The sequence below is a fragment of the Dendrobates tinctorius genome, unplaced genomic scaffold, assembly GCF_039654945.1.
Source record: "Dendrobates tinctorius isolate UK_male_01 unplaced genomic scaffold, ASM3965494v1 ptg000035l, whole genome shotgun sequence".
Taxonomy (NCBI): domain Eukaryota; kingdom Metazoa; phylum Chordata; class Amphibia; order Anura; family Dendrobatidae; genus Dendrobates; species Dendrobates tinctorius.
In genome coordinates, this window is record NW_027361703.1 from 7188293 (window position 1) to 7215353 (window position 27061).

Consider the following 27061-nt stretch of genomic DNA (forward strand, 5'->3'; position numbering starts at 1 on the left):
TGATGCCTTTTGGGCTCACTAATGCCCCTTCTGTCTTCCAATGCTTCATGAACGATATTTTCCGAGATTTTGTCGATAAATTTTTGATTATCTATCTGGATGATATTTTGATCTTCTCCAAGGATTGGGATTCTCATGTGGAACATATTCGGACTGTGTTCCGGATCTTGAGGGAGAATTCCCTGTATGTCAAAGGATCTAAATGCCTTTTTGGAGTACAGAGGATTTCTTTTTTGGGATTTATTTTGTCCCCGTCAACTATTGAAATGGACCCGGCCAAGGTACAGGCCATTTACGATTGGGTTCAGCCCACTTCTTTGAAGGCCCTCCAGAAGTTTTTGGGTTTTGCTAATTTTTATCGGAAATTTATAGCAAAATTTTCTAGTATTGCCAAGCCATTGACTGATTTGACTAAGAAGGGTGCTGATGTGTTAAATTGGCCTCCGGAGGCTGTTTCTTCCTTTCAGGAGCTGAAGCGAAGATTCACCTCCGCCCCGGTTTTGCGGCAACCTGATGTCTCACTTCCATTCCAGGTAGAGGTGGATGCTTCTGAGATTGGTGCAGGAGCTGTTTTGTCCCAAAAGGATCCTGTAACATCTAAAATGAATCCCTGTGCTTTCTTTTCCCGAAAGTTCTCTCCATCTGAACGTAACTATGATGTGGGGAATCAGGAACTGTTAGCCATGAAATGGGCATTTGAGGAGTGGAGACATTGGTTGGAGGGAGCTAAGCATCAAGTCGTGGTCCTCACTGACCACAAGAACTTGATTTAACTAGAGTCGGCGAAGCGCTTGAACCCTAGACAGGCTAGGTGGGCCTTGTTTTTTACACGTTTTGATTTTGTGGTTTCTTTTCTTCCTGGAACTAAGAATGTCAAGGCTGACGCCCTCTCTAGGAGCTTCTTTGCTGATTCTCCTGTGGTGACCAAGCCTGCTACCATCTTAGGCGAAGGGGTAGTTCTTTCTGCCATCTCGCCCGATTTGAGACATGCTCTGGAAGAGTTCCAGGAGGACAAACCTGAGCGTTGTCCCAGTGGAAAGTTGTATGTTCCTGACCAGTGGAAGAAGAGAGTGATGTCTGAAGTTCATTGCTCTGCTTTGGCTGGTCATCCAGGTATTTTTGGTACTAGAGATCTGGTAAGTCGGTCTTTTTGGTGGCCCTCCTTCTCTCGTGATGTCAGGAATTTTGTGCAGTCCTGTGGGACGTGCTCCCGGTCTAAATCGTGTTCTCGCTCTAGTGGGTTGTTGATGCCTTTGCCTGTCCCCAAGAGGCCATGGAGCCATATTTCAATGGATTTCATCTCTGATATGCCTGTCTCTCAAAGGATGACTGTTATCTGGGTGATTTGTGATAGGTTCTCTAAGATGGTTCATCTTGTACCACTCCCTAAGTTGCCGTCTTCCTCTGAATTGGTGCCCCTGTTTTTACAACAGGTGGTTCGCTTGCACGGTATTCCTGAGAACATTGTATCTGACAGAGGAGTCCAGTTTGTGTCTAGATTTTGGAGAACTTTCTGTTCCAAGCTGGGAATTCAGTTGTCCTTCTCCTCTGCTTTTCACCCTCAGACCAATGGGCAGACAGAGAGAACAAACCAGACCTTGGAGTCATATTTGAGATGTTTTATTTCTGCTGATAAGGATGATTGGGTTTCATTTTTGCCCTTGGCCTAATTTGCTTTAAATAATAGAGCTAGTTCTGCCACTTTGCTGTCTCCTTTTCTTTGTAACTTTGGGTTTCATCCTCGATTTTCTTCAGGGCAGGTGGAGCCCTCTGCCTGCCCAGGGATTGACACTGTGGTGGAGAGAATGCACCAGATCTGGGACCAAGTGGTGGATAAGTTATCTCTCTCCCAGGAAAAGGCCCAGTGGTTTTCCAACCGACATAGGACCATTGGTCCCCAATTTAAGGTTGGTGATATGGTGTGGTTATCATCAAAAAATATTGCTATGAAGGTGGCTTCTCCTAAGTTTAAGCCTAGATTTATTGGACCTTACAAGATTTTGGAGATTATTAATCCGGTCTCCTTTCGTTTGGCTCTTCCTGTCACATTTAAAATCCATAATGTGTTCCATAAATCTTTGTTGAAGAGGTTTGTTGAACCTGTTGTTCCGGGGGTTGCACCTCCAGACCCTGTATTGGTTGAAGGTAACATGGAATATGAGGTAGAGAAAGTGCTGGATTCCCGTCTGGCTAAACAGAGACTCCAGTATTTGGTTAAATAGAAGGGTTATGGTCAGGAGGATAATTCCTGGGTCTCTGCCTCTGATATTCATGCCGAAAGATTGGTGCCTTTCATCGGGCTCACCCGGATCGCCCTGGTGGCATGGATGAGGGTTCGGTGACCCCTCCTCAAGGGGGAGGTACTGTTGTGAGTTCATTTTCCCCTTCACTACTGAGGCCCGAGGAACTCCCTCTTCTGGTGAAGAAAGGTAGTGAGCCTGATTGTCAAACACCTGGGGCTGACGATGATGACTGGCTGAGTGGAGTTAATGACTGGATATAAGGCTGCCGACGCCCTTCTGGCCTGTGGGTGATTTCTCTGTGGACTTCTAGGAAACCAGTCTGATTCCTGCTCATCTAAAGCTAAGATTTCTGCTTTGCCTTTTTGCATTAGTGTTTTGTTTTCCTTGCTTTTCTGGATTCTGCCATTCCCTGCTGGGGTGAGCTGAATCTCCTTTTGCCTGTTGCTCTGTCTTCAGAATATTCCTGAGTACTGACATAGCTTTTTGAAGCCTAGCGTCTTCAGGGCCTTTTTTACTGTCAGTTTGTTGGCTCTTATTTTCATAGGGTTTTTCACGGATTGCAGACAGCAGCCTTCCTGTCCTTTCCTATCTAAGCTAGCGTGGGCCCCATCTTTGCTCAGTCTATCTTTCTGTGTTTTGTTCTTTCTTCATGCTTCACCGTCATTATATGTGGGGGGCTGCCTTTTGCTTTGGGGTCTGCTCTGGGGCAGTTTAGCCCTTTCTGTCTTTAGGCTATGTAGTCCTCCGGCTGTGATCGAGGGGCCTAGGGCATCGTAGGAGCCCCCCACGGCTACTGCTAGTTGTGTTGATAGGTTCAGGGGTCTGCAATCCGATAGCTGCCAACTTCTCTGGTTTTCTGGACTTAGCTAGCATTTCTATTTTTGCCTCCTACGGTGACTCAATCATAACACTGTGCCCTGCTCTTGCTGACTACACACTGCTCTTTGGGCAACCCAAGAAAATTGTATAGTTGTATATGTGGCGCCCCTGAGGCTTCAGTCGCCACAGAGGTACTGCACCTTCTCCTAAGGTGTAGTGCCCCACCATCCAGGTAGGCTGGGAACTCCTTTCCGCATTCCAACACCTGCACCCCACACCCAGGATAGTTCAGCAGGGACCCATCCATGCTTTATGCTGGAAAGGTCATAGGGTGCCTTTTGTGGTCCCTAGCTTCGTAACACGAGAGGTGCTGGGGAGGCGGGTGGAGTTTGATATAAAAGGGAGGGAAGGTGTAGGATTTTAGGTCAGTCTGGGGTGAGTCCCAGAGAAGGAGGTCAGTCAGACGAGGGTCTGAGAGAGAGAGAGAGAGAGAGAGAGCAGGCTGACAGCAGGTCAGCCTGAGAGGAGCTCAAGGCGGAGGAAGGCAGTCAGTCAGGAGAGGCTGAGGACTGGTCTTAGTGGAACGAGCTCCCTAGGAAAGGAAGAGAAGGAGAAAGAGAAGTAGACTGGAGACTACAGATTCCATAAGAGAGATAGAACAGATCGGAACGAAGGAGAATAGAAGGACGGTGGGAAGCTGGTTGAAGAAAGATAGAGAACCCTGCCAGTCAAGAGAGCGCAAAGGCCGGGGCCCGGTCCCCAAGGTTGATTGGATCTTTATATCCGGCAACAGACACCGGAGGAGTAGTGAGCCGCTAACGCCTTGCTCCCATCATAGACTTGGGACACAACAGCAAATGAATAGAGAGACGGGATGCAGTGAGGAGTTCCCGAAGCAGGCTACAGCTGTCTGTCATACAAGTAAAGACTAGGTACACTTAGAGAGAGGCATTCCAGGGTAACTAAGTACTGGAGTGCTTCGCACCTATAGGCGCATTGGAGGAGTCGTTCAGTAAGGTACATGTTGGCGGAGTGTGGAAGGGAGAATCCTATCCTGCCTGGAGGTTGGCTGGAGCCCTGACCTGGAGAACACGGTATGGAGGCAGGCAGTTGAGTGAACTGCAAACAGTGAGTAAAGCTTTGGAACCGCATGCTCTGGTGTCCTCCAGTTATTCCCGCACCACTACACCTGGGTACCAGCCTCCATACCATTCTGCGCCTCTCCTCATCCATTGCACCTACACTGCCCTGGGACTACAGCTCCACCTGTGGGGAGCTACACCATCTTTGCTGCACCACACCATCAGTCCCAGTGGATCTGCATGCAGCATTGGCTCAACATCTTACTTGCCAAACACCACGGGTGGCGTCACGAACTATTCTAATAAACTTTAACACCATTAACATCACCGCCATTGATATTGGGCGCCCAGGGCCACGGACCGGGTCACCGCTGCTGTGACACATTCCCACCTTGACACCGGCCCGGTACCGAGTACCCCGCTTCCCTGGGCGTGCGAGGGCGACCCATATATGCTGATGTGACTACCGTCTACAGCTGTGGCTTGGTTACACCTTACTGTACTGACACTTTGCCTGCTCCAGTCAGCTGAATAGTGAGCAGATGAAGTCTCACATGGACTGATTCAAGTGCAGCCAATTACTTTTAGGCTGTGTGCCCACGATGCGATTTTTAAGCATTTTTGCCGCAATTTTCGGCGCGAAAACGCTGCGAAAACGTTTAAAAATGTTGTACAGAACACACCCCATACATTCCTATGGCATTCCGCACATGCTGTGGTAATGCTGCGCTTTTTTCCGTGGCGGAATCGCATCGCTGAAAAAATCGCAGCATGCTCATTCTTTTGGGCGGAATCGCAAAGAATTGCCATGATTCCGCACCCATAGGAATGCATGAGAATCGCTTACTTCCCGCATGTGGCTATGCCCACCATGTGCAAAGTTAAGCGTCTCATGTGCGGTTGGTACCCACGGTGTGGAGGAGAGGAGACTGGGTACCATACACCTGTAAGAAAAAGAATAAAAAATAAAAAATCAGGGTATATTTACCTTCCGGTGTCACACGCTGCCTTCCCGGGCCTCAGCGTACCCAGTAATGCCTTGCGGCAAGGTCCTGTGATGACGTAGTCTCGCGTGATTCTAGCGGTCTCGTGAGAACGCTATAGCAACGCGAGACCAACGTCATCACAGGTCTTGCAAGGCATCGTTGGTAACGGGAGTGTCGCTGAGACTGCGCGGGATGTCGGAAGGTAAATATACCCCGATTTTTTTATTTTTTAATTATTTTTTACATTCTTTCTTTTACTATTGATGCCGCATAGGCGGCCTCAATAGTAAAAACCTGGTCACACTTGTCAAACACTATGTTTGACGAGTGTGACCAACGTGTCAATCAGATTCCAAGCGATGCTTCAAATCGCTTGGAAAGTGCTTGAATATCACATGCGAAAATCGCGGCAAAATCGCGAACATAATCGCTGTAAAATTGCGCGGAAAAAAACGCGCAATTTCTGGGAAGGAGTCCGGTTTTCAGTGTCCGGATTTAAAAGCAACGTGGGCACATAGCCTTAGGGTTGTTTGTCTCCTCCACACTCTGACTCAACAGCACAAATCATTAAGAAAGCTGTGTTGTGACTGGTAAAGTGAAGTCCCAGGTACCATCATGCTCTAGCATTACTCACTGTTGGTAAATTGCATTGTCACTATCTGCTCTGGGCTTAAATATTAAAATTGTCTTTGAGGACCATTATCACCCCTAACAGATTGAAGGCCTCTAAACTCGCACTGTCAGAAAGTGAGAAAAATAGAGGGGTGGGAGCCAGTTAGGGGTAACACAATGTAGGGACGGGGACCATCAGTCAGGTAGGGATGGCACAGTGGGAGCCTTCACTCAGTTATGGACAATAAAATGGGGGAAAGTTGCTTGCATTCAGTTAAGGGTGACACAGAGGGAATGGGGGCGGTCAGTCAGTTAGAGGTGACTTAAAGAAGTTTTCCCACCAACAAAAGTTAATTTTAATCAATAGATCTTGGAAAAATATTAACGTCCACAATTGAATATGTTTAAATAAAACGCCCCTGTGCTGAAATAATGTTATAAATGTGCCCCTGCTGTGTACTGTGTAATGGCTGTGTGTGACCATGCTGGGACATGACCTGATCATACCACAGCTTCTGGGCTGGGGGAAAGAAAAAAAATATAAACATTATAGCACAGGATCGCAAGTAAAACATGGCTTAAAAACAGGGAAATGTTTTACCTCACAAAAGAATCAGCTATAATTCCATGCTGTCCTGTCTGTATACTCTCTTTTGCTTCCTCCCTGTCCAGGACATGTGTTATGATCAGACCATGTTCCAGCACAATCAGACATGACCATTACACAGTACACAGCAGGGACACGTTTATAAAATTATCTCAACACAGGAACATTTTATTTAAACAACAATTGTGGAACTTATTATTATTCCAAAATGTATTGATTAAAATCAACTTTTGCTTGTGGGAAAATGCCCTTAAGACCTCTCCTCATGTATCACCCATATCAACCCTAACTGATTGAGGGCCCTGGTGGTGATATAGAAAGAGAAATTTCTCTAAAAAGTGTAAGAGGAGGGAGGAATGGTGTTTAGGAAAAGCTCTCTTTCGGTATCACACATTATGCCATAACTGATTGAGGGCCTTCCTTCCCATCCCCACCAGTGTCAGAAGGTATGATCACACATAATTGTAATATAGACACTTAATTGTGAAAAATCTTAGTTGCTTACCGGTAGCGGGATTTTACAGTGCCCATGACACCACCTGAGAGAGGGCATCCGCCCATCAAGGACAGGAAACCTACTGAATAAAAAGGTGGTACCTCTCCTCTGCATCAGTTTGGATTCCTGTCCTTGTGGGAACCTGAAAGAGAGCAGTACTTGACTTACCCAGGAGGGTGTCCAGAATAGGATGCCTTCCAGAGGGTGAGGTAACACCGGCCAGGAGGTCGGAGTGACGCCGTGCAGGTAGAGACCTCTTGGGATAAAGTCTCTGGCTGACACGAGGTCCTGGGACTGCACGCGCTCGGGTTGCGGGCAGGTCAAAGGACAACTGCAGTAGTCAGCTGAAACACATCCAGGCCACTATGACTCTGCTAGGATGGATGATAAATATGGAGAAGTTGAGACTACAGCCCCTGAAGGTTCAGTCTTTCTTAGGGCTTACTTTGGATTCGGAGGAACAAGGCTGTCTTCTACCGGAGGAAAAGAAAAAATGGATTGTAGGCCTTGTATCAGTCTAGGGAAGGTGACCTGACGGACGGACTTGTCAGAATAGAGAAAGGAAGGTTTGCACAGTTTAGAAAGGTGTCAATTACTACAGCAGGGAAACAGCTAGGAAAGTGTAGGGGACGTGCAGTACCTTGGGTTGACCGTTAGAGGGCAGGGAGGAGTGTGAGCATAGGACTTGACATTAGCTTAGGGCTTAAGAAACCGTTGGTCATGGGGGCGGAGTCAGAGGGAACCGGGAAAGTTATAAATTTGACAGGAGGGTTCCAGAAAGTTCCAGTCCCCAGGGGGAACTCAAGTGACAGGAGGACTACGACAGTTTGTGCACTGTGAGAGAACCAGACCAGGGGGACTGAGGAGAGAGAAAGTCAGGGGGTGGTCCTGACATAAAGTACCGCAGTATAGACGAGGCTCCGGGTGTGTGACACCGTATTTGGAGCAACGTTTGACCAGTAAAATTACTGTTGGTGCACAGGCCTACGGCGGACACAGTGACGGAGCTGTAAGAAACGTCGCAGAGTGTAAAAGGGACGGTACGTACATATACGTCCCTGGAGAAAGTCTGTGACCGGAGAGTTGTGCAGAGAAGTGCGGTGTGGTGAGAGGCCGTCAGGTGGACGGCGAGGAAGCGAATAAACTTGGACCTGTTGCACCCGAAGCTGCCTCCAGCCTGTGTCTGTACATTACTGCGTGGCATCCAGATGGACCACCCCCCAGCTTGGCCCATCGACCCTACATCAGCAGCAGTTACCAATCCGGTCATATCTCTGAGGAAGACTGTGTCTTTACTAGGAACAATGACTTATTGTGTTTTAGCAGTCCAATGAGCCCAGATTGACTCCAGAACCAGGTAAATTCACATTGTGGATTATTCTTGTAGATTGTGCGCCCTCGCAGGCAGGGTCCCCTCTCCTTCTGTACCAGTCATGACTTGTATTGTTTAAGATTACTGTACTTGTTTTTTATTATGTATACCCCTCCTCACATGTAAAAAGCCATGGAATAAATGGCGCTATAATAATAATGATAAATTTCTATAAAGCTGCACGGTGGCCCCCAATAATGTTTTTCTCTGGCAAGCCTAATGTAACCTAGACCTGACTCTAAGCAGAATAGCCTGCTTTCCATAGTTCTAGCCACTTCACAAGTGTTCTTGCTTAAAGTCTTGGCATTTGGAAATCCTATACAAAGGGAATGCTCTGAAAAGGTGCTCATTCCAGGCATTAAGAATTTGTCCATTTATAATGGTGCTTGAAAAGAAAATACCAGAATAACTTGACAGTAACGCTTTATTCATGATGTAATGGCATCTTATTTTCGTGCCAATGTGGGGCACTTGGAGACGACCTCTTCAGTTTTGCACCAAGGGGCCTGGGTTTCTTCAGAATATATTGCAGATAAAATCAATAAGGGGTACATGAGCCACATTAATGGTTCATTAGGATCCAAAGAATGCTTCATTACCAGCAATTTAGAGCATTATGAATCCGAAGAGTAATGATGTTCATCTTTTGGCAGTCTGTGACCTTATCACTGAATATCCTTCTTTCAGCACTGAACTCCCAATCACTGTCATTGTGTACTTCAGCAACTGCTCACGCCTGCTCTACACCAAGAATCCTGTCTGGTCTTTTGAATGTATGTCTGCCAGCATTTACTCTGTGAATTGTCATTGCATGCTGACAATTATAATTAATAGCTTCATTTGCATTCCGACAATTATCTTGACAAGCGTAATAAATATGTGAAATTATGACCATTTAAATGAAAAACAGAATTACAGTTTATACCCCCTGTAGTTATATAGATCTATAAACACTATATTTATAGGGTCAAAAAGACACATAAAGTTCACATTTTTCTACACATGAAGATCACAATGGAATGACAAATCTGTGAATCATAGCATGAGCCATACACGTTTTGGTCCAATACATTCAGACCCTTATAAAAAGCTAACTCCAGCTGAATATGCATACATGCTATTAAATAGGATGAACAATTCAGCCTTTTCCTTTAGTGAATTCACCCAATATCCATAATTCTCATTTGATACTTTTATTTCAATCAATATCCATAATTCCTATTTTAAATCTTTACTTCAATCAATATCCATAATTCTTATTTTAGATTAATATTGTAACACACCGCAGTCTTGCCAGTGAATCTATTTAAATAGTCACATCCCCCTTCGTTTTATGAAAATAAATGAGGTTGTCAATCCCCGTCAATTTTTTTTACCTAATTTTCTGCTGCACGGTCATTTGCATGGTTAGTAGTCTGCTCATTAGTTTTCAGAATAAAATAGAAATGTATGAATAAAGCTCCTCCTTTACTTCATTTTTTGTTTAAATGTGTGTCCCATGGACAGAGAAAAAATGTATAGGCAGCCATAGTTCTGGACATTAGTGAAGATCCCAGCTTCTGAACCTTCAGGAATGTTACCCTCAGGGATAATTCCATAAACCATCTTAGCCTACAGGTACACAAAAATAGTCCTATTAAATAATAAAGTCACCTTTCAAGTATTCTTCTTTTCACTTTTATATCAAATCTTATTACCCTCTCATATTCTATCCATTTATGGATAAAAATATTGGAGAAAGAGAAGCCAATCACAAACTAAAATGTTTCTATACTAATGCACAAAGCATGGGCAACAAACAAGGAGAATTGGAGCTACTAACACAGGAAAAGAAATATGATGTCATTGGAATCACTGAAACTTGGTGGGACGATACACATGATTGGAATACAAGGCTAGAAGGATACAACTTATTTGCAAGAAACAGACTTGATAAACGAGGAGGAGGTGTCGCATTGCATGTTAGAAACGCGTATATCTGCACAGAGATTGAAGCTTCAGAGACCGGGAGTTCTGTGGAAACTGTTTGGGTAAGAATACAAGGACAGAACAATGGAAAGGACACCATTGTAAGCATTTACTACAGGCCGACTGTGCAAGCTGAAGATATGGATGAACTCTTTATGCATCAAATGGCCGAGTTCTCCAAAAAATATGACATAGTTGTCATGGGAGTTTTCAACTATCCAGACATTTGTTGGGAATCTCTCTCAGGCAAAACTAACAGGTCAAGGAAATTCTTATCCTCTCTTGCTGACAACTTTATCTTCCAAAAGGTAGGGGAGAAAACAAGGGGAACTGCTACCTTGGATCTAATCCTTATAAACAGGGAGGAAATGGTTGAGGAGGTAAAAGTGGCTGAGACCCTAGGAGGTAGCGACCATGCTATTTTAGAATTTTGGATAACTAGAGGAGGAAGACCTGTGAAGACTCAGACGTCAAGGTTAGATTTCAGAAAGGCAGATTTTAAGGGATTCAGAAAGAGAATTGGAGGGATCCAATGGCTGGATATCCTTAAAGACAAAAATGTCCAGGAAGGATGGGAAATCTTGAAAAATGAAATTCTCAAAGCACAATCGTTAACAATTCCGAAAAGAGGGAAGAATAGGAAACATTTAAGGAAACCAGAAAGGATGAACACAGAACTTAAGCACATGCTAAAAAGGAAGAAATAATTGTTTATAAAACGGAAAGAGGGAGGCATATCTAAAGAAGAATATAATGCTGTCTGCAGAACCTGCAGGGCACGAATCAGATTATGACAATGAATTGAGGCTTGCAAGAGATGTCAAAAGCAATAATAAAGGATTTTGGGAATACGTCAAAAGTAAAAGAAAAGTCCAAGATGCTATAGGATTTTTACAGGATGAAAATGATGAAATGGTAAGACAGAATGTTGAGAAGGCCGAACTTTTAAATTCCTATTTTGCATCTGTTTTCTCTCAGAAAGGAAATGTAACATCAACTATTCTTCACTGTCCTATTAAGGGAATAGAAGAATCCAGGATATCTATAAACAGAAATATAGCGAGGAAACACTTAGCTAACCTAAATGAATTCAAGTCTCCAGGTCAAGATGAATTACACCCCAGAGTATTAAAGGAGATAGCAGAAGAAATTTTTGAACCGCTCTCCATAATCTTTGAAAATTCGTGGAGAACAGGAGAGGAGTCCCAGAAGACTGGAGAAGAGCAAATGTTGTTCCTATCTTCAAAAAGGGGAAGAAGGCAGCAGGCAACTATAGGCCAGTGAGTCTGACTTCTATACCAGGAAAGATCTTTGAACAAATTATTAAACGACATGTATGTCAGTACCTGGATAAGAATGAAGTGATTAAACAGAGTCAGCATGGGTTTGTAACTAATGTCATGTCAGACTAACTTAATTTCCTTCTGTGACAGAATCACTGATTGGGTGGATCAGGGAAATGCTGTTGATATAGTATATCTTGACTTCAGCAAAGCATTCGACAAAGTATCTCACACAATCCTTATTGAAAAAATGACTAAGTATGGAATGGACAAGGCAACTGTTAGGTGGATTCATAACTGGCTTAGTGATCGGACCCAAAGAGTGGTCGTAAATGGCTGCACATCCAGTTGGAAGAATGTCTCAAGTGGGGTACCACAGGGCTCTGTCCTGGGCCCTGTATTGTTCAACATCTTTATCAACGATTTGGATGAAGGAATTGAGGGTAAATTGTTTAAATTTGCTGATGACACAAAGCTAGGAGGGATAGCTAATATTAGAGAAGAGAGAGAGAAGATTCAAAAAGATATAAATAAACTGGAGCAGTGGGCAGCAACTAACAGAATGGTTTTTAACAGGGAAAAATGCAAAGTACTACATCTGGACAATAAAAATGAAAAAAGCATATACAGAATGGGAGGAATAGGGCTAAGCAACAGCACATGTGAAAAAGACTTGGGTATACTAATAGATCACAGACTGAATATGAGTCAACAGTGTGATGCAGCAGCAAAAAAGGCAAATGCAATTCTAGGATGTATTAACAGAAGCATACAGTCTAGATCACGTGAAGTCATTATTGCCCTCTACTCCTCTTTGGTCAGACCTCATCTGGAATACTGTGTCCAGTTTTGGGTGCCACATTTTAAAAAAGACATCAACAAACTGGAGCAAGTTCAGAAAGAGTGACCAGAATGGTGACCGGTCTGCAAACCCTGTCTTATGAGGAAAGGTTGCAGGATTTGGGAATGTTTAGTTTGCAAAAGAGAAGACTGAGAGGAGACTTAATAACTGTCTACAAATGTCTCAAGGGCTGTCACATTGCAGAAGGATCATCTTTATTCTCATTTGCAAAGGAAAGACTAGAAGCAATAGGATGAAACTGAATGGGAGGAGACACAGATTAGATATTAGAAAAAAACTTTTTGACACTTACAGTGATCAATGAGTGGAACAGGCTGCCACGAGAGGTGGTGAGTTCTCCTTCAATAGAAGTCTTCAAACAGAGGCTGGACAGATATCTGTCTGGGATGATTTAGCGAATCCTGCTTTGAGCAGGGGATTGGACCAGATGGCCCAGGAGGTCCCTTCCAGCTCTACGATTCTTTGATTCTATGATTCTAACTTTGGATGGACAGCAGCACCATAGCATGATCCCCTGTCTGCAAACTCCTAAATCCAGTATAATACTGTCTCCTCCTCCACGCTGCAAAGTAGTGTGTCTAAAAATAATGCAAGAGAGCTCATATGTACACAGCGCCTATGTGGTATCTTCAATGCTCGTCACAGGAAAATCCATTACTCTTCAGTGACATCTTCCCTGTGAAACTGTTCTCTCATCTCTCAGCACTTCTGAAGAGCAAACCTAGCTGAGAGACCAGAGGAGTAGAGACAGCGCATGTGTGTCCACACTTAAGCCCCCGTTACACACTGCGATATCGCTAGCAATATCGTTGCAAAGTCACCGATTTTGTGACGTTGCAGCGATATTGCTAGTGATATCGCTGCATGTGATACTTACCTCCATCCGGCTCCCCTGCTGGTTATCGCTAATCGCGCGAGAAGCTGCTGGATCATTTCTCGTCGTCCACTTCCTGCGGTGCTTCCTGGTGTGACGACGAGCGACGCGTGGAGCCGGGCGGGAGGACGCAGGATCGCCGTGTCTGACAGGTAAGTAGCGATCCCCGTCCCCAGCGATGTCGCTAGTGAGATCTGCCTGTGTGGCAGCTCACTAGCGACCACCTAGCAATGCACCAGCGATCCTGACCGCGTCATATCGCTAGTCGGGATCGCTGGTGCATCGCTAGGTGTAACGGTACCCTTAGTGAGGTAGACACACTATAGGGAGGAGAGATGAAAAATTAGATGAAGTTATAATAAGAATACAAATCATAAATCTTCTAAAAAAAAGTGGAAATACAAATCATTACATGTAGATGAGCAAATCCGCCAAGAATTGAATTTGGCAGATAACTGGAATCTGGCAGGGAAATTTAACTTGCATCAAAGTTATACAATGTGAATCAAATGTTCCTTATTAGACTCCAAAGTCTCTGCAGATTAAATAAACAGATTGTAAAAAGAAATAGAAATTGATACTCACCTTGCCGCTTACCGGTTTTGCCCATTGTCCTGTCCTCAGCTCTGTCCTCTTCAGCCATTCACTCTGCATCTGGGTTTACGGCACCAAAGTATGACTTTGATGTCACAGTGCATATCGTGTCATCTGGATGACATGACACGTGTCATCCAAGGTGCTGATGCTTTACTTAGAATTGGAAGACCTAACATAAGGTGAAGATGAATAAACTGCCAGGTAAAGAAGGAAAGAAGAGGCTGGGCGGAGCAGAAGACCGGACAGTGGGTTGCAGATGGACAGATGAGTGACTAGGTGAGCATTAATTTTTTTAAAACCTCTTTTCCAGACCTCTACAATTTGGCAAAATGTTGGCGAATTGCAAAAAAATTTAATTCAGGAGAGTCCACTTTTCTTGGTAAAATTTGAAGTGATAGGAATAAAAAATACAAACATTGCTTTTTTCGGTGAATTGTTTTATTTTTTTTACTCATGAGTTTTCTGTCTATGTATTTCTTAATAGTTATAACATAATCCAGATATACCTTTTTTGTTTTGTTAGATTGGGTGATTTTCCTCACACAGACCATCATTGTTTCTTTTCTTTTGTTTTTGCTTTTTTGGGTGTTATATTTTTGTTGGTTTTTTTTATATTACAAATCACTACATTTTAGGGCTTAATGACTTGTAATGCTAAAAACATACTAAAAAACACATAATGGAACTATTATTTAAAAAACAAAACTAAAAAATGCTTTAAAAAAATGCTGCACAAATGAGGGCTGCCTAAGCATGTTCCCATAATTGTAAAGTGAAAGCATATCCAGATGTTGCTAAACTGTCAGGATCATTCGCTGTAAAGAAACTCACAGTTTATCTGTATATTTAGTTCTCTCTGTAACATGGGATTATAAGATTTCCATGGCAAATTCTCCATACCATTTACATGTTGCTTTATCCTCGTCACTTGTAATGTATCGTGTTTCTAGGGTGGGGTCAGCAATCATTCTCCACTCTCCCGTCACCTTTTTCCCTCCACCCAACTTTATCCCTTGGAGCAGACGTTCGTTTTTCAAGGCATAAAAGGATTACTTGGCTGAAGCTTTCTTGAATGGAGTGAGTGCTAAGTAGCTTAGAGTAAAAAGGTTTGGATGTTTAAAATCAACAGTTAAAGAAGTTGTGTTCTGATCGAGGTATATTAAACAAAGATAATCTAAATGATCCGCATACATGATAACATTTATTTACTGACACAACATGTTATAATAATTTGCATTGTAAGAAAACCGCTAAGAGATCTCTTAAGGCTATGGGCCCTCGTTGCGTTTAAATCCGGACACTGAAAACCGGACTCCTTCCCTGAAATCGCGCAGAAAATTTTTTACCACGATTATGTTCGCGATTTTGCCACGATTTTTGCGTGCGATATTCAAGCACTTTCCAAGCGATTTGAAGCATCGCTTGGAATGTGATTGACAGGTTGGTCACACTCGTCAAACATAGTGTTTGACAAGTGTGACCAGGTTTTTACTATTGAGGCCGCCTATGCGGCATCAATAGTAAAAAAAAGAATGTAAAAAATAATTAAAAAATAAAAAATCGGGGTATATTTACCTTCCGACGTCCTGCGCAGTCTCAGCGACGCTCCCGTTCCCAGCGATGCCTTGCGAGACCTGTGATGACATTGGTCTCGCGTTGCTATAGCGATCTCACGAGACCACTAGAGTCACGCGAGACTACGTCATCACAGGACCTTTCCGCAAGGCATTACTGGGAACGCTGAGGCCCGGGAAGGCAGCGCGGGACGTCGGAAGGTAAATATACCTGATTTTTTATTCTTTTTTTACAGGGGTATGGTACCCAGGGCCTGGAGGACAGTCTCCTCTCCTCCACACCGTGGGTACCAACCACACATGAGACGCTTAACTTCACGCATGGTGGGCATAGCCACATGCGGGAAGTAAGCGATTCTCATGCATTCCTATGGGTGCGGAATCGCGGCAATTCTTTGCGATTCCGCACAAAAGAATGAGCATGCTGCAATTTTTTCCACAATGCGATTCCGCTGTGGAAAAACTCACAGCATTAGCACAGCATGTGCGGAATGCCATAGAAATGCATGGGGTGCGTTCTGTACAAGATTTTTAAACATTTTCGCAGCGTTTTAGCGGCAAAAACGCTTAAAAATTGCATCGTGGGCACACAGCCTAAATGTTTGTAGAAAGGAACAATGACAGCCCTCTTTCTGGTTAGAAGGAAGAATTGTTTTTAATAAATTGCTTTGGAAAGCTTTGAAGCTTTTAAAGAGTAGTGAAAGGACAATTTGCTTCTGATTCTTAGGGTCCCGTTTCACATAGCGATGCACCAGCAATCCCGACAACGATACGACCTGGTAAGGATCGCTGGTGCGTCGCTACATGATCGCTAGTAAGCTGCCAAACAGGCAGATCTCTTCAATGATGCAGCAATCCAACGGCGATCCATATAACGACCTCGGCGGTCGTTGGTACCTTGTCACACAGCAGCTTTTCTGACGACTCACGCCTGCTTTCCTGAGTTCTGTGTCGCCAACGAGGTCGCTCGTCGACGTTAAACACAGCGATGCATGCTGGCCAGCGGGACACCAACGATGAAAAAATGGCCCAGGACATTCGAGCACGGTCAGCGATATATAGCGGGGGGGCCGGTCGCTGCTATGTGTCACATGTAGCGAGATCGCTGGCGAGATCGCTTTTGCGACACAAAATTGGTGATGCTTCAGCGATCTCGCTAGCGATCTCGCTATGTGAGACGGGGCCTTTATACAAGAACACTTACCCTTGCAAATACGTTTAGAAAAGCTTTATGAAAAGTGAAACTCATACAGGAAAAAAAATGACAATGGTGTGATAGACAAGGAGTTAAACATATGCACATTCCATCCTTAAGGGAGACATTATCCAAATGTTTTGTAAACCTATTATTTCCACACTAAGGGTGTGTGCACAAGCTGCAGATTGGTCTGCGGATTGATCGGCACGGATTTTGCAAAATCCGCAGGTAAATCCACAAGTCAAAAGACCTGCGGTGTATCTGCGGATTGGCCTGCGGTTTTGCCTTGCGGTTTATCACCTCTACAATGGAGGAGATGGCAAACCGCAGAGAAATCCGCAGAAAGAATTGACATGTCAATTCTTTCTGAGGATTAGAAAACACAGCAAATCCGCGCGAAAAAATCCGCACCGTCTGCACTGCGGTTTCCATATCCCATAGGAAATTATGGTACTGTACACCGCAGCAGAAACTGCTGCAGATCCGCGGGGCCAAAACCACGGATCCGCAGCAGAATCTGCAGCGTGTGCACACACCCTAAACAAGGTTATTTGTATGTGTGTACTATTATAAGTCATTACATTTAACTGATACCACCATTCCTATCCAGAGTGCTTTACTTATGAAACACAGACTGGTTCGTATATACAAAATGAATAAACAATAAAGGAAGTACAACAGCTGGTACAGAAGAAGAGAACCCTGCCGATTAGGGATTGCAATCTACAAATTTGTTGGCCAACAGAACCAAAACATGGTATCACCATACTTCATGAGAAAGAAAAAATCACGATGCATTGTTCTTGTAAGAATTATAACAAAGAAGAGTTCGCCAAAAATATCACTTTGGTGTTAATGACCAGCATTTATGTTTTATAACAAATGCCTGGGACCTGAGTACATTCAAAGGCTACAGAAGCAAGATTCCCAGGTATCTGCTGAAGTGTAGAAAAATCTGTGAAATATAGGTTACAATGGAGAAAAATGTATATGCAGTGTCAAGTTTACAACCAGTAATTGCATAACGGCATTCAAATGACAAAAATTACAACACTTTTGTATATCTACAAGTTTAGCAAAATTGTTTGCCTAATTTCATGATTCCAGAAAACCAGGTCTATATTTCACTTTCTTAACAAATATTCCATGACATTGAGTCAGTTTCCAACACAAATGTCAGAAACATGGAGTCCAAAAAATTGAGGCAAGGTATGTCACCACATGGGTTAGAAATGCTTCAATAGACATCATAAATTGAATCTTTAGAAACTTGGGCCCCAATTTATCAAGCAGTTTCAACCAGTTTTCCATGGTAAAACTGCTTGAAAAGTCAAATTTTTTTTTGTTACTTTTGGCATATTTACTCCAGTCCCAGCCAGGTGCAAAAACTTTTTGATGAGTGAATGGAACTTAGCCAAGAAGGAAAATGGCCAAGGGTGGCCATCAAATTCATAATCATTTATTTTAAAAGAAGTGGCATAAATTATGACAAATATGTACTTCAGTACATATCTTGCAGAGGGGCATGATAGTGTCACGTCGCCATCGGATACAGGGACTGCTGTTCCTGCTTCGGCCAATAGGAAGCACCAGACTGGCACGTCGCCGTCAGACCCGAGCTCTGCTATTCCGGTCTCAGCCTCTGGGAGGCGCCAGACTGTCATGTCATGGTCAAACTCGGGGACGGCTGTTCCTGCCTCGGCCACTGGGAGGTGCCGTGGTCCACCCGTGGGTACTGCTAACAGGGAGGAGGCTCCTCCGCAGGCATCTGGCGGCCGCAGGCTGCACTCCTCTGTCGGTCATGAAGGGGTTGGTGCATCACCATCTGGCCTGGTCCTGGGGGCGGTCCTAATGACGTCATCAGACCGTGAACCTGTGAGGGATGAGCTGATCCCTCAAATACCTTGGGGCCGGTCTTGCAGGCCGCCAAATATAGTCTTGGTTTCCCCAGTATGCTAGTTTGTTATTTGCTATCTCTTGATTCTGAACTTTGCCTGGATTTCTGACTCTGCTCCTGCCTGACGATTTTGTACCTCTGCTTCCCTCCCGGTTTATGACTCTGACCTTGGCCAGGATTTGACTCTGCTACTGTCTAACGATTTGTACCTTTGCCTCCCTCCCGGTTTATGACTCTGACCTTGGCCTGGATTTTACTCTGCTACTGCCTTCCATTTTTGTACCTCTGCTGCCCGTCTGGTTTAGACTTGGATTCCTGACTACGCTTTTGGTCCCATTTTTTAACCCCTTTCTGGCGACCGTCCTGCTCTGGTCCACTGCTCTTATTCAGACAGCTACCTCCTGGGCTCTGCTGTAAATCCAGATCCCTGTATAGGGGTAAAGGGTATCGGGGTTGCTCGGGGTGCTGTCTTACTGCAGCCCAGACTCACAGACGGACATCACAGATAGATAAAGAAGCATCAAATTCATTAAGAGGTACAAACATCTTAAAGGGATTCTATTGTTATGCACACAGAGTAGGATGTAATTTTGAAGAAAATCCACCCGGTTCCTATACAGACTATAATATCCAGAAACACAGGCCTTAGAGGATTCAGCATGGCCTGGATAAATCCTGAAGGTAAAAAACTAGAGAAGACAACTAGGACCTGGCTCTCTAAAAGGCCGTTGAGTGTATCATACACTTCCTAAGGAATCAAAGATGAGTGCAGCATAAGAAAGAAACCCCAGCAGTATACTTATATGACTGGCTTTGATACTCCAAAGTAGGACAAGAACTCCAAGCAGAGTCCACTAAAGGCCATCATCAGCAGAGAAGACCAGCAGGAGGTAGGTTTAAATAGTGGCACTTGCTGTGGGATAGGACAGCCTATATAACAAATGAAAAACACCTGATATCTGAAAAGAATGGACAAAGGCAAAACGTAATCAGCTCCCGGACATATTTGGCTCAGCGGAAAGACGCCTACAGAAGAGCAGAGGACCACTAGATCAAGTAAAAAGGCAGCACAAATTCATCTGTCAGCAGGATTTCACCCACAAACTATGTATCTAGCAGACACCTTTACCTAGCTGGTCTGCTCCTAAGAAATCAGCATTTCAATGGAAATGCAAATGAGGCTCCTGCAAGTTCTTCCAAGCCCCAGCAATCCAGCTCTATCCCAGCACACTTCCGCCACCTCCTGCTTCACTGACAGCTTCTTCGCCTGAAGCTACACAGCAAAGGAGCTGTTATACAGGCAGGAGGAGGTGGAGCTAGGCGAGGAATATAGCTGGAGTGACAGAGGCTGGAGAATATCATCCACGTTGGTTCCAAATAGTTTGAGGATGGATCAATAGTCAGAACCCAATTAGATCAGCAGAAAAAATGTTGACATTTATAGAATCACCAAACAGTTTTTTACAGTATAATAGTAGTGTATAATATATTACATTTACAAATGGAGGTTGTAGGCAGCAAAAGTTGGATCATATCATCGGAAACATTGGTAAGTCTATGTTAGGTGGGTGTCTAGAGATATAATGTTTATAAAGAAAACAAACAAAAATAATTGGTAACTATAATTCAATCACAATTGATAACTGTACAATGTTTCCACGTAACAGTATTTTACCAGAACATTTAATAATTGTAAATGCTTTAAAATTGCTATCATTGCATTTAATAATTGTAAGTGCCTTAAAATTGTTAGCATTGCTATGGCAATCCGTATATCTGAAGAAGATCTAAACTGAGACCAAAATGTCATATATGTTCACTGTTGATTGTAAAGAAATCATCTTTTTCTTAATATCGGTTGACTTCCTAGTTCTTCATAGATATTAGACTGTCAATAGGCTAGGCTCACACTTATATAATACTCTACGCCAAGTAATACATCAGGCTTTCCATCAGAATTCCCAAAAACTGTATTTTGACAGGGACCCCAGCAGAACAAGACAAACCATTTACTTAAGTGAAGCCATTGAAGTCAATGTATGGCAATGATTCTGGCATCATTCATCTTTATCAGATATGCACAAAAATATGGTTCACAGTTTTTTTGTGCATGTCTAACAAAGACAAATACTACAAAGATAGAGGTTAAACATACTCCTCAGTGACTCTGTTAGCTTCATTCAAGTGAATAACTGTCAGGGCTCTATAGGGGAACCCATCAGAATTTTTTAAGGATTCTGAAAAAAAAGAGGTAGTGTTCAGCATAAAGCTCTGTATAAGTGTAATCCTAGTCTTACTTTTATGTTAAACTAATAAGGGAGGGGTAATCCTATGATGCTGTCCTTCACATTTTTTTTTACCCATCTGTTGGTTGATTTATTTATTCTACCTCAACTCTCTTCCTTCATCTCCAAGATGGTGTAATTCCTTCTTGTTATGCTCATCTGGTGAGGTAGATTCACACAGCTGTACATCAGGGTTGACACATGGAACCAGATTATTGACATATCAAGCTAAAAGGAGCGTGGTTGAGTAAAGACTTAAGGCCCCGTCTCACATAGCGAGAGCGCTAGCGAGATCGCTGAAGCGTTACCGATTTTGTGATGCAACAGCGATCTCGCCTGCGATCTCGCTACATCTGACACATAGCAGTGACCGGCCCCCCCCAATGGATATCGCTGATCGTGCTCGAATGTCCTGGGCCATTTTTTCATCGTTGGAGTCCCGCTGGCCAGCATGCTTTGCTGTGTTTGAGGCCTATGAGCAACCTTGTTGGTAATGCAGAACTCAGGGGCACAGGCTGGAATCGTTCTGAATAGCTGCTGTGTGACAACGCACCAGCGATCCTTACCAGGTCGCATCGTTGTCGGGAACGCTGGTGCGTCGTTGAAGAGATATGCCTGTTTGGCAGCTTACTAGCAACCATGTAGCGACGCACCAGCGATCCCTACCAGGTTGTATCGTTGTCGCATCAATGGTGCGTCGCTATGTGAAACGGGACCCTTGGACAACAGACTGTTCAGGACAGCAGTCAAGTAAACAAAGGAAGACACATTGGAAGCTACAAAAGCAGGATAATAGCGGCAAATGAAGAAAGACGGTCAGAAGCAACACAAAAATATAGGTAGTAAAGTCCAAAGCAGGTAATACTGTAATGTGAACTAATTGCAATAACAGTTTGTGACGCTTACAAAAAACAATGGGCTGACTATAGCAGATGCAAATTATAGAAACCACAGCAGATTATAACATTGTGAGAAGAGTCTCTAACAATAGTTAATGATGCTCACAGCAAACAATGAGTTCACCAGCAGCAGATGCAAATAATGTGAGCAGACTTTATTAACAGTTGGGAAGCTTATGGCAAATGAAAAGTTAAACAGCAAGTCTGAGGGTTTGCAAAAATTACAGAAGTTTTCAAAGATAATTGCTGCTCTGTATGAACTGTGTCAGTTTAGATTGTCTACAGCAAACAATAGGTTAACCAACTGGTCTTGTGGAGCCATAGGTGCTAGTTGCAAAACACAGATGTTTGAGGCCATAGCAGCAATAGAAGAAGCTGGATGTTGTCAGAGTCCAAACACATGGTAGTTGAATACAGTACTGTCTTAATACTCAGACACAGGGGTATGTCTAACTGGGCCATTAAAGGCATAGGAGAATAATGTCACTGAGATACACTGGTGCAGCTTGTAATAGCCAACAAGGAGTACAGCAATAACTATAGGAAAAGTAGGCAAAACTCGGTCTCCTTCCTTGTGATCTGTACACCCAATGCATGCTAGGAAAGAGAGAAATCACATAGGAGATGCTTGGCAACTCATGCCAACCTTTCTCCTCTTTTATGTGGTTAGTTTACACTACACACTACACTTTAGCCTTAATAATAATAAATTTTATTTCTTTAGCGCTGACATATTCCACAGCACTTTACATTTCAGAGGGGACTTGTACAGACGATAGACATTACAGCATAACAATACTTTAATCACATAGATCATAACAGATACCAAGAGTAATGAGGACCCTGCTCGCAAGCTTACAATCTATGAGGAAAAAGGTAGACATGAAAGGTGGGTGGTAACAATTGCCCTGATTGCTTGGACCAGCCTTGCATTTAAAGGGAATCTGTCACCCTTTTTTTCGGCTTGCAGCTGCCGGCATAGACATCGGGGGCTTATCTACAGCATTCTGTAATGCTGTAGATAAGCCTCCGATGTAACCTGAAAGATAAGAAAAACACGTTATATTATACTCACCGAGGTGGGCGGTCCAGTCCGGTGGGCGTTGCGGTCCGGTCCGACGCCTCCCTTCTTCATGCGATGACGTCCTCTTCTCCCGTCCTGTAATGGCTGCGGCACAAGCGCACTGCTCTGCCCTGTTGAGGGCAGAGCAGAATTCTGCAGTGCGCAGGCGCCAGACCTCTCCAGACGCCTGCGCACTGCAGGACTCTGCTCTGCCCTCAACAGGGCAGAGTAGTGCGCTTGCGCCGCAGCCATTACAGGATGGGAGAAGAGGACGTTATCGCATGAAGAAGGGAGGCGTCGGACCGGACCGCAACGCCCACCGGACCAGACCACCCACCTCGGTGAATATAACATAACGTGTTTCTCTTATCTTTCAGGTTACATCTGAGGCTTATCTACAGCATTACAGAATGCCGTAGATAAGTCCCCGATGTCTATGCCGGCAGCTGCAAGCTGAAAAAAAGGGTGACAGATCCCCATTAAGGGCCTGTCACACTAAGCGATATCGCTAGCAATATCACTATAACGTCACTAATTTTTGTGACGTTATAGCGATATTGCTAGCGATATCGCTATGTCTGATACTTACCTCTGACCTCTCCCCCGCTGGTTACCGCTGATCGCACGAGAACGTCCTGGACCGTTTCTCGTCGTCAGCTTCCTGCTGGGGCTTCCTGCTGTGGAGACGAGCGACGCGTGGACACGGGCGGGAGGACGTCAGGATCGCATCGTCTGACAGGTAAGTAGCGACCCCCAACCCCTGCGATGTCGCTGGTGAGATCTGCCTGTGTGGCAGCTCACTAGCGACCACTTAGCGATGCACCAGCGATCCTGACCGTGTCATATCGCTGGTCGGGATCGCTGGTGCATCGCTAAGTGTGACAGTACCTTTACTCTAGTGGGGGTTCGGTGGTTCAAGGCCCCCACTCCCTCTGCATTAATTACTGTTCAGTGAACCATAGAAAGGAAGGGTGAATGTATTTTCTGTGAACGCTGAAAAAGAAAACTTATAACACTTTATGACTCTATGGCAATGAGGTGGGAAGGAGAAAATCAAGTAGGTCAGAAGGTCAATATATATAATATATATATATATATATATATATATATATATAACAATATAACAACTTGGGCCAAGGGGTAGACAGTCAAAGGGCAACAATGTTTTTAAGTTTCAGGCTCCATATCTCATTATTCACTTCTGCTTCGAACTTGAGACTGCCATCATTTTATAGACAATCAACTTGGATATCTCATACTTAAACTTGACTTGCAACTATTTAGCATATGACTAGTTATGCAGATTCTTGTCGTGTCACTGCATTGTTACTGTTTAGCTCCTAAATATATACATTTTATTTTTTATTATTGTGTTCGTATTCTGTAAATCCACCTTTGGATTTCAACACTGCCTGAATCCTTCTGGGCATACTTTCGGTTAATTTCAAACATGTGTCAACAGAAATTTGACGTCAGCTCTCTTCTAAATGTTCCCAAAGTTGGTGCACACTGGTCGCCTAACTTGGGTATGTATACAATTTTTTCTTCAATTCTACCCACAAGTGTTTGGGTTGAGGTCTGGCGACTGTGGGGGCCATTTCAGCACTTCTACTTCATTGTCCTTGAACCATTTCTTTGCCAATCTCGGTGTATGCTTCATGTCATTGTCCTGTTGTAACACTATGTCGTCCTTTTCATACCCATATGATACTCACATATAGCTCAGCATTGATACCACCATCGATCCTGGTCAAGTATTCAACGCATTTGGCTGAGAGACAACCACATATCATCAGGCTTCCTCCACTGAACTTGACATTTCCTTCAATTTCTCAATCTGTCAGTCCCTTTTTCACTTGTTTCTTTCAGACCCATTTGCACCTATCAGAGCCTAGTCTATTGATTTTTGTGTCGTCAATTCAAATCACCCATTTAAAATCTTTAAATGTCCACTTTTCATACTTGTTTACAAACTCAAACCTATGCTTCTTGACAATATTGAAGTTGAGGTTCTTTACCTTTTTTTGGGCCACCATTGCTCCTTTTTGAAGTGTACACCAGTATACACTGTTGGGGTATTTTTAAATCTTTATATATATTTCTGTCTCAGTAAGACAGTCCAGACTCTTCGCAAGAGGAAACGAGATGGATAAAAGTACAGACATAAAGTTGAGTGATTGCAGAAATTTAGGAATTACTAATCACGGGAAAAACTCCCTGGGAGAATTCTCAGAGGCGATGCTGACCCTCAATTATTTTGTGTGTGGAGACAGCGAAAACAGTTCTTTGTGAAGAAAGGGTTGCTGTATCACAGTACCGTTGATCCCATCACCGTTACTCATTTCCATCAAATTTTGATCACAGGGAGAGATGTAGACATGGTCCTCACTGCCTATGATGATCTGTCAGGTAACTTTGGAGTGCAAAAGACAGAAGCCACAGGCTGTAGGCGATTCTATTGGATTGGCATGAGAGGGCACATTTAAAAATGTGGGTAGGAATGTCACACGTCTGTGAGTAGGAAAACTGTGAAAACTGATGATAAACCACCACTGCATCTCATTGTGAGTCGACGTCCATAAGAAATGGAAGCCATTGATCATCTGAAGCTAGAGCCCGGCCAGCAGGACAGGGAATAGCTACGTCTTAACCATCATTTATCAGTTCACCAAATTTGTAGTGGCAGTCCCAGGGAAGGATTTGACAGCCCAGACTACACAGCGGAGGAGCAGGGAGAGGTAAATATTGCAAATGCTGGGGCCCTGCCCAAGCAAGGGGGACCCACTCGTGGGCGTCGGTACTGGCACTGGGCCCCTCATAGTACGCTGGTGTGTCTGATGGCGGGTGTGCACCCCCACCATCAGAGAAACTTGATTGCACTATGAGGGACCCTGTGCCAGTGCCGGCGCCCAAGAGTCGGCCCACCCATCTGTCCAGGGCAATAGCACTCGCACGGTTGCGTGCGCTAGGTGGTGACCCCGGCCATGGGGGGGGAGGCAGACCAGTTAGGGAGGTTTAAAAAATGGCATATGTTGATGTTAGACATTCAGCAGCTGCAAATGGAGGAATTGGAGAAGTCCAAGGAAGAGGAGGACAAAAGCAAGCCATTTTTCTGGCAACCTATGTGTCATCAGGGGAAGGTGGGACAAAATCCTTTGAAACCCATGCATGATTAATTTTAATGAAGGTTAGATCATCAACATTTTGGGTCGACAGATGGGTCCTTTTTTCTGTCAGGATTGAGTCAGCGGCACTGAAGACTCTTTCCGATAGCACACTAGCAGCAGGGCAAGCGAGCTCCTGTAAGGCATATTGTGCCAATTCAGGCCAGGCGTCCAGTTTAGAGGCCCAATAGTCAAAGGGGAATGACCTGTGAGGGAGAACATCGATATGGGATGAGAAGTAGTTTGTAACCATAGTTGACAACTGCTGTCTCCTGTCACTTTCAATCGATGCAGTATTGCCAGTCGTGTGAGCGGGACTTGAAAAATCAGTCCACAACATGGTCATGAAACCCCTGTCTCCAACGCCACTTCTGATGTGTGCACCACGAGCACCTCTTCCATGTTGCCCCCTACGGCTCATTGGAGAACCATCACCGCTGCTGTGTGCTGGGAATGCCTCAAACAAACGGTTTACCAGAGTTGCTTGTTTGCTAGCCAATATTAGGTCAAGGTTCTCCTGTGGCAAGACGTTTTGGAATTTGCCTTTATAGCGTGGATTCAGGATGCTGGCCAACCAGTAGTCATCATCGTTCATCATTTTGGCAATGCGGGGGTCCCTTTTTAGGATCTGCAAGGCATAATCTGACATGTGGGCCAATGTTCCAGGTGTCAATGATGCACTGCGAGTGCTGGGTGGAGGAGAACTTTCTGGCAAATCCACAACCCTCCAGTCACGCACAAACCCTGTACCAGACCTTGCCACGCCAACATTTTCTCTTGCCCCATGAGAAGCATCCTCCTCCCCTAAATAATCATCCCCATCATCATCCTCCTCCTCCTCTTCCTCCACCTCATCCAGGAGAGGTCCCAGAGCAGACAATGGCTGACTGTCATCAAGGCTTCCCTCCTCCTCTTCCTCATCCTCCTCGGCTGCAGACGCCTGCTCCTTAATGTGCGTCAAAGTTTGCATGAGCAGACGCATAAGTGGGATGCTCGTGCTTATGATGGCGTCGTCTGCCCTTACAAGTCATGTGCATTCCTCAAAACACTGAAGGACTTTACAGAGGTCTTTCAGCTTCGACCACTGCACACCCGACAACTCCATGTCTGCCCTCAAAGTGCCTGGCCGTGTATCCTCCCACAAATGCATTACAGCCTGCCTCTGTTCGCACAGCCTCTC